The sequence below is a fragment of the Misgurnus anguillicaudatus genome, chromosome 8 (genome assembly GCF_027580225.2).
Source record: "Misgurnus anguillicaudatus chromosome 8, ASM2758022v2, whole genome shotgun sequence".
In the NCBI taxonomy this organism is placed as follows: Eukaryota; Metazoa; Chordata; class Actinopteri; order Cypriniformes; family Cobitidae; genus Misgurnus; species Misgurnus anguillicaudatus.
In genome coordinates, this window is record NC_073344.2 from 26645697 (window position 1) to 26655465 (window position 9769).

A 9769-nucleotide genomic window follows, 5' to 3' on the forward strand; every position below is an offset into this window, starting at 1 on the left:
AGTTTAATGCATTTTAGGAAGGATTGTTCTTGTGCACCATTGGGCCCGTTGTGGGGGTGGGAGGTGATACAACAAATGCCCGAAAATTCTCGGGACAGCATCATATGTCCAAATTTCAGTCAAAACTGTTCTATTTCACCATAAACAATCTGAAAACAGGGCTTTAAGTGAAAAATACCCAACTTGTCCTTTAACCTTGGTTCACATCAAACAAGCAGACCGAGATGACTGAAAAGGTAAAGCTGGATTTGAAGGAGCCTTTGAAACAGGACGGTGTTTGAGGCATCACTGGGATGTATTTGATCTTAGATTGGTACTTTTTAGGATTTAGCATCTGAGCTGTGCTGCTTATTATTTGGTCCAAGTGCATTTAGGCCAGCACACAGCATGTTTGGATGTTTTGTCACAAAATATACCATAATCAAGTTGTAAACATATTATCACTCCTTAACCCTAACCCTAATGCCAACACAAATTTAAACAGAATTGATATATTTTATCTTTTTGTCTTGACTTAAAGAACCAAGAGAACTAAAGTGTGAAATACCTTACAGAGCTCTATAAAAGTTAAAACTTCTTTCATGCTTTGTTTTGTTGAACAACTTCTGGTATGTGTTTTTTAAGAGTTTTTGTTAAAAAAAAAACAAGACAGATGTTATTGGGACAGGAGAGGAATTCTGATGACTAGACTGGAAGCTATTAGTTAAACACACAAGATCTTCTCATTAGCATTCTTCTCATTCTCTAATCATCTTAAAGCTTTGAGATGTTGGAGTATCATTGCTGAGAAATAACGAGAAACAGCCGTGAGCTACTTAAGCAATATCGCTCGAGTAGGAGTGTGATATAGCTCTATATCATCACGGCTGTGATTAGGCCAGAGGCAATCACAGCCGTGATGAAATAGAGCTATATCACACGACTCCGAGAGCGATATTGCTTTTATACAACAGTTCGACGGCACATGTTTGAAAAACATAAACTAGAAAACAACAACGGAGTTATTTTAAAAGCCTCTTTGTTTGAGAACTACTTCTTCCGCCACGGATTTGAGGGCGGCCAGAATGACAGGTAAAACTTTCGGCTGCTTTGAAGCTCATAACAACTCAATGGACGGAAAAGCCGTTTCTTGGTCACAAAGTGTAGTTTTAAGATTAGTTCAGTCGAGAATGTATCTGTATTATATTTAAATCTGCAGTCGATTAGTAAAGATAGCGCCTGTTTGAACGTTTGCTTAGTGAGATTCGGTACAAATGAGAACCAAAGCATGAGCGGACGTCAGTGTTCACTCGCCCCGCTGACCACCGCCCTCTCTGGGCTACATTTCTGACAGAGATACCCTGGCTCTCATGTTGGCCTTGTTTGTTTATGATCGTCAAAATGAGATCAAATCAGCAGTATTTGGTGTCATGATCAAACTATTACTTGTTTTTTAATTCATATTTAGTGTCTTTTGTGTTGTTATTGTTTTGGCGCGAGGTAAAAGTTAATAAAACTATACTTGTGAAACGTTACTATTGCTTTCTCATTTATTCTTAACGCGATACGAGCACTCGATTATTATTATTAAACTTTGTTCTTGTCAGTACTATACAAAACGGTTTTTTATAAGTGTCAGAGAGATGTTTTTGCATGCTGCTTATTAATATACCAGTGACGATATCTCATAACATGTTTTAATAGTCACGTCACGATAAAGTAAATGATCAATGTCCACATTTAAAAGCTGCGGTGCTTACCTGCAGTTTCACGGTGTTTTCGCGTTCTGATAAGAAATACAGCTCCAGAAAAAAACGAGTGTTTATATTCCTCTTTCCAAGTGTTAATCGTCCACACGATGTGACAAGACATTTCTTCCATTAACTTTAACGTAACATCCAAGAGCGCTGATCTTTGACGGAATAATACTTCTGATTGGGGATTCACCGACTGATTTATGAGCTAGTAAACTAATGAGACACATGGAGAGTGTTTAAAAACAGGGCGTCTGTGTTTTTCCATTCAGAGATGAGCCTGCTTAGGACCGCCATTCACTAGGTGGCGGAATAATACGAAAGGTGAAGCGGTTACAGTGCCGTTATCAGTACAATATCGTATAGCTCTTAGCCAATCAGATTCGAGAACCAGAAAGAACTGTTGTATAAAGTGATACAGCTTTCAGATCATCAGTGTAAAAAAAACGATTTACAAATGTAAGGTAAGCGTCTCGCTGGAGTGATGTGGTCCTGAAGTGACACTCGCTCATAATAATACAAACACCTTTGAGAAGACAGTAGGTTGAAGTTTGTGTCTAAAAGAAAAGAGAGACACAAAGTTACTTACATTTATAATCTGACCTTATGTTCACAACTATGTAAATACAGTTGAAAGAAAAAGTATGTGAACCCTTTGGGCTTACTTGGATTTCTTCATAAATTGGTCATAAAATGTGTTCTGATCTTCATCTAAGTCACAACAATAGAGAAATACAGTCTGCTTAAACTAATACCGCACAAGCATTAAACGTTTTCATGTTTTTATTGAACACAACATGTAAACATTCATAGTGCAGGGTGGAAAAAGTATGTGAACCTTTGGGTTTAATAACTGGTTGACCCTCATTTGGCAGCAATAACCTCAACCAAACATTTCCTATAGTTGCAGATCAGACTTGCACAACGGTCAGGAGAAATTTTGGACCATTCCCCGTTACAAAAGTGTTTCAGTTCAGCAATACTCTTGGGATGTCTGGTGTGAATCTCTCTCTTGAGGTCACGCCACAGCATCTCAATCGGGTTGAGGTCAGGACTCTGACTGGACCACTCCAGAAGGCATATTTTCATCTGTTGCATCGTCCATCCTCTGTTAAGCTTCAGTTGGTGGACAGATGGTCTTAAGTTTCCCTTCAAAATGTCTGATAAACTTTGGAATTCATTTTTCCATCGATGACAGTAATCCGTCCAGGGCCTGAGGCAGCAAAGCAGCCCCAAACCATGATGCCCCCTCCACCATATTTCACAGTTTGGATGAGGTTTTGATGTTGGTGTGCTGTGCCTTTTGTTCTCCACACATAGCATTGTGTGTTCTTTCCAAACAACTCAATTTTGGTTTCATCTGTCCACAGAATGTTTTGCCAGTACTGCTGTGGAACATCCAGGTGCTCTTTTGCAAACTTCAAACGTGCTGCAATGTTTTTTTTGGACAGCAGTTGCTTCCTCCGGGTGTCCTCCCATGAATTCCATTCTTGTTTAATGTTTTCCTTATTGTAAATTTTTGTCAACAAAAATGTTAGCATGTGCCAGAGATTTCTGTAAGTCTTTAGCTGACACTCTAGGATTCTTCTTCACCTCATTGAGCAGTCATCTTTACAGGACGACCACGCCTAGGGAGTGTAGCAACAGTGCTGAACTTTCTCCATTTGTAGACAATCTGTCTTACCGTGGACACATGGACATCAAAGCTTTTAGATATACTTTTGTAGCCCTTTCCAGCTTTATGTAAGTCAACAGTTCTTGATCGTAGGTCTTCTGAGAGCTCTTTTGTGCGAGGCATGGTTCACATCAGACAATGCTTCTTCAGAACAGCAAACTCAAAACTGGTGTGTGTTTTTTATTGGACAGTGCAGCTTTAATCAACACATCCAATCTCATCACATTGATTGGACCCCAGGTTGGCTGACTCCTGGCTCCAATTAGCTCTAGGAGAAGTCATTAGCCTAAAGTTTCACATACTTTTTCCATCCTGCACTATGAATGTTTACATGTTGTGTTCAATAAAAACATGAAAACGTATAATTTTTTGTGTTATTAGTTTAAGCAGACTGTGTTTCTCTATTGTTGTGACTTAGATGAAGATTAGAACACATTTTATGACCAATTTATGAAGAAATCCAAGTAAGCCCAAAGGGTTCACATACTTTTTCTTTCAACTGTATTGACTAAATGCTAAATAGTTATGAATGACACATTTATGGGAGTATCTAAGAGTAAATATATTCATGTTATTTTCATCACACAATGCTGGGAAACAAACGCTTTCTTTACTGAAGGGTTTGTAAGACTTTATATTCTTTGTAAAACTACATCATGTGTCAGCTGGTTTTCAATCCATTTATGTCATTCTCTCATGGCAGATTTTCAAAACGTTTACTGTCAGCATTAGTTCATTCCTCAGATTCAATCTTAAATGAAATAATTTACCTAAAAAATAATGAAGGTGTCTTGAGTTTATGCTAAAGGATGAACTGTGTGTGTGTGTGTGTGTGTGTGTGTGTGTGTGTGTGTGTGTTTATTACTACATCTGTGAATGCTTCATTGTGTGTTGTGCTTTTGCTCTTGTGTGTCAGCAAGATCAGAGCTTCAATCTACATCTGCTTATCTGCTCTCTCTCTCTCTCTCTCTCTCTCTCTCTCTCTCTCTCTCTCTCTCTCTCTCTCTCTCTCTCTCTCCGCTCTGAACCTTCAAAGAGAGCAAACCTGAGGCCCAAATTCAACCCCCCTAGAAGTGCATGGAGTAAGAAAGAGAGCAGTGAAGGAGGAGGGATGCTAGAAAAATTGCAGCTACACCTGGACCTGGTCTTATATACGCCCATAATGATGATTGACAGGCCTGAATGTTTAGGCTCCTCTTGAATCTACATTTAGAACTACAATTATAAAACTAAACAAACAGATAGATCATCTCTCTACTTTTCTATATGAACACAGTAAAACACAAACACACACACACACACACACACACACACACACACACACACACACACACACACACACACACACACACACACACACACACACACATGCACAAAAACACATAAACACTTTCCATAAATCCATTTTTACACAGTAGTGTATATGTGTGTGTCTATATGTGTGTGTCTGTGTGTGTTATCGTCAACAGGAAAGCTTCACTATAATTCAGTGTTTAAAGTGACAGTCAGTAAGTGTGACCCACACAGATATCGCATGTCTCTCTCACCACAGCACATGGACCGTTAAACTGCTGTCGAACAAATCCTTATGGACGCTGATAACATACACGCGCATATACACATACATTCATACAAACACACAAGCACACACACAAGCACACACACACACACACACACACACACACACACACAAACACACACACACACACACACACACACACACACACACACACACACAGACACACCATGTAACGAGTTATATACTGGACAATCTGTAGCTTTTCCTAACCCAACCCCTAATGCAGTTAGCGTGCGTGTGCCTTATTTTCAAATAATTCAAAGGACCGAAGTCAATTATTCCTCTTATACCACAGACATGACTCTGGTGATTATTTAATAACCTTTGACAGATCAGGTGTGTGTTTATTGAAAAATAATCAACGCCTGTGGAACATTTTAAAATAAAGAATTCAACAGACCGTGATATAAAAGAGAAGTAATGAAAATAAATGAATAATAACATAAGATTGTAATTCTCTATCTGATCTGGACTGATAAAGAATGAAGGAGTAACGGAGTAAACAGAGAAGAGTTAAGGTGTGTTCGACTTCATGCGGCGCTGCGCAGACCGATCGGTGGCTGACTTGAAGCAGTGCATTCCGGTTAGTATTTTTGTCCGACTTCAGCTGGCGCTGCAGGCACGTGATTGTGTCATATGGTTTTTAAGTACCGCGAGAGCGGTTCGAGATCAGCCGCCTGAGTTAGCCAGCGCAGTTCCCGAAGAGGAGCTGCACGGGCTGTAATGACGACACAGCTGTTTCAAGATTGGTCGGATTCACCACATGACAACAATCACGTGTGTTTCGTGTGTATTTTCACGCCCTTAGTTCCACAAATGCTCACAAATCTGTATTTTTATAACAGTTAAAGCTCTTTTCATGTAGTCGCGATGTTATATTGTGTCATCTTCATCAAAATAAATTGGATGAAAAACGTAGACCCCAGTACATTGGTATTTAAATAATATATGCTTATGTTGAACTCTTTATTCTTGTAAAACACTGCTGTAAGCCTCTTCAGTTCCACTCATGGTCATACACGGACATTCAAAACAGTATAATTCACTTTTTATGTAGTTTACATCTTACAAATCATGTTTAATGCGATTAAGCAAGCAAACGGCACGTGATCAGCCATGCCTGACATAAATGCTGCAAACTACGGGAAGCACAGCGCGTCCGACTTCACGTCTCCGTTTTCAGGTCCTCCCCACCTGCACGCGGCTAATCTCGCCGATCGGTTACATCCAGCCACAGCCGATGTCGAACACACCTTTACTCTACATCACTTCACATGCATTTACAGTTTTTGCCTATTGCTTACACACTAAATCCGAATGCTTAGACCAAAGCCTCAATACCTAAACTTCTTGTAACATATGCTTAAACACAGTGTTACCATAGCTTAAACACATTGTCAACTTTGCACTTTGTTTGCAATTCTGTAGCACACTTATTGCGAAACACTACACACGTTTTCTTACATTAGACACATATTTCAAAAAAGAAATCACATATTATCATTTGGAAAACACTCTGTTCAAAATGCAAAAGTCATCTGGCAATTCTAGGCACTTACATACACACCTGAATACACTTGTACAGAAAACAGAACACCAATCGGTCTGAGTATTAGCACTACAAATAGGCCTCAGGTAAGACATTCTGAGAACTTTGCAAACATGGAGGCAATGCGAGTAAGAGTAAGAGGAGGACAAAGAGAGAGAGAGGAGTTGGACGTGGACGTGGACATGGAAGAGGACAAAGACAAGGACCAGTGCGGAGACGTGTATCGGATGACATCAGGGCTACTCTGGTGGACCATGTCATAAATCATGGCCTATCTATGAGGGAGGCTGGGCAAAGAGTCCACCCTAACCTCAGTCGCTACACAGTAGCGTCAATACTAAGAACATTCCGACTGGAGAACAGGTATATCTTCAAGTTTCTACTCCTGTACCTACTGTATGTGTCACATGATTCTGTATCATATTACAGTATTACTCTACAGTACTATTTAAAAATGAGTAGTGCTGTGAAGTATATGTCGCCTGTGATGTCGAGGAGGTCTTGTGGCCAGATCCGAACAGAAGGAGGGATCCATAAGACCCCCCAGGCCCCCACCACACACATACATGCGCACACAAACACAAAACAAGTGTGTTTTTCCCCACAATAGCAGTTTATCCAGTATTTGTTTTGTTTTTTACTTTTGTTTTGTGGTTAAATGTGATGACTTGTGGTTCTATTTTTCTTTATTTCTTTAAGAATGTTTTTTTTTAAGGTAAAAACTCTTGTTTGATTACTGAATAAATCAGAAAAAAATTAGAAAACAAATAAATATATCTTTAAATAAATCTACTTTTGAGTTTTACTAAAGACTGAGTCTAAGAAAATTACGATAAAAATAACACCACAAAGACTGCAGTGTTATATATAAAGCGGATCAGTGTGTTGCTGGTGATATGAAAAAGTAATTCAAATGGTGCTTGTGTGTATGGTTTTGTTGCAAGAATTTCATTTTTAGAGTGTTACGTTTTGATTGCAGTGTTTCATTTTGGCATAGATGTGAGTTGTTAATCTCCAAGTGCTATGTCTGATTGGCTTTTGTGTTGAGTTTTGACATAATGAGCCAAATTCTGCAATAAGTGTGTAACCAAAAGGCAAAAACTGTAACATACGCATTATTAACAATGACTAATAGCGCATTTAAGCTTTACATTTTTAATCTGTGTTCACTTGAAATCAAACCCACAACCTGTTGTGCTGGTAACATAATGCCTTACCAGCTCCTGTGTGTGTGTGTGGTGTGTGTGTGTGTGTGTGTGTGTGTGTGTGTGTGTGTGTGTGTGTGTGTGTGGTTGTGTTTGTGCTGTGGTTGCACATCTGTGATGCTGTCAACAGACCCTGTTAGTGACACAGCTGAGGGTTTTATTGAGAAGCACGTGGCCAAAAATCTTGTTTTAAATAATACACAGACACACAGTGAAATACAGCGGCGTAAGTTTAATGTGCCAGAGAGGAAAGAGAGACAGATGAATGTGTGTGTGTGTGTGTGTGTGTATGAGAGAGAGAGATAGCAGATATACGTTATGCTGTTCAGATGAAAATGTTTCAGATCTGTAAATTAAGACAATCTGTTACAGGTTTGATCGTATGAACAATGAGAACAATGTGTACGATGAGAAGTTTCTATTGTAATATTTATTTGTTTTTAGTGTCCCTATTTACACAAACTCTGTCCAACAATGTCTCTGGCTGAACCACATCAGTGTAAAAAAGACACGCAAAGCTCAATGTGTTAAGTGGCATCAGCAGTAGTAAAACACGGTGTCCCTGGACTTTTACAGACCTCGCTTTTTTCCTTTTTCTATCAAATATCACACTGAAAAGGCCAAATTCTATACCAGGATCTTTTTGTGTTGAAAGGTGCAGCGCCGTTTCAGATTGGATTCGAGCTCCGGTGCCGGCCCTGGTGATAAAGAGTTATCAGATGAAGACGGATGTGAATGTTTCTTCTATAAGTATTATGAACATTACATTGTGTGTTCATTTTTGTAACTTTGTGACTATATCTCACAATTGGCGTGGTTTATGGTTCATAAAACACATTATTTTCCACATACCGTACATTATTGTTGCTCTTCTATGCCGTGATTCCCTCAAACACTCTGATTTGTTACAAAGCTCATCGTTCTGAAAAGCGCTTTGTCCTCCGATTGGCCACTTAATCTGTACGTTGTGATTGGCCTGAATACCTTTGACGTCACCTGTAAATGTGACGCTCCATACCATGTTTTGAAGATTAGCTCGCAATGCAACACTAACAGGAGTTAATATCGTCTTTACTACCTTATCAATAAGAGACTAATCTGATCCAGAAAATGCAAATGTCCAAGCTGATCGATCAACTTTACCAGCGCGGTTTGAGCAGAACATAACAGATTGGTAAGGTTAGGATACCAAGACATTAAAACCATATCTGCATTTGTGATCGTAGAAACGACAAACAACAAGCACTACTCTACACTGCACAAAACTTGTGTTTGAATCATTGTGTAGTCAGTAGTAAAGTCATGAAATATGAAAACATAGACCACTTACAGGCTGTGCATCAAAAGTGGGCGGAGTTATAGGGAAGTAAACTGTTGCCGACAATCTCGTGTGTTTGTTGTAGTCCAAGAAAAGAGATTTACGCTTGAGACGATATCTCGTGTCATTGTTTACTTTGGGGTTACCCTAACATATCGTTAACATAAACTAATACACACTTACACATTAAAGGAAATGTAAAATCGTGAATCGGATAATTGGTGTTCTTTAATATTTTGTGTGGTGACCCTCGACTCCATCCCCTCCCTCCTGTCAATCATCATGTTTCCCCTGATGAATCTCAATCTGCCTGTAGGAGCCGTGGACCCTCTGTGTGCGCTCGTGTGTTTATTATCAAGTTGCCGTACACTATATTCTAACAACATTATGGCACGCGTGCGCACACACATTTATAAGAGTTATTTGATGTCAGTTGTCTGTGACTTTTATTATGAGTATGATACTAATGAGCTGTTAAAGGTCTGGATGGGTTTAATATTCCTGTGAAAAAGTGACAATAAATGTTTGTTCAATCTTTGGATGAATTCAGTGCAAGACTCCAGCTTCATTCTACAGCTGATGACTTTCTGTAGTTTCAGTTTCAAGCGTTACAGTTTTTTACAGTCACTATAGGACACATTTCTTAATAGTTTGGTGACTTTTACAAAACTCTTCACACAGTTCATTTAACCAGCTTTCATCTTGACACA

The 9769-nt window shown here is 39.2% G+C and overlaps 1 pseudogene; it reads left to right on the plus strand.

The window, feature by feature from the left end:
- The window catches only part of LOC141365605 (uncharacterized), a 251496-nt pseudogene that overhangs the window by 106489 nt on the left and 135238 nt on the right, over positions 1-9769 (plus strand).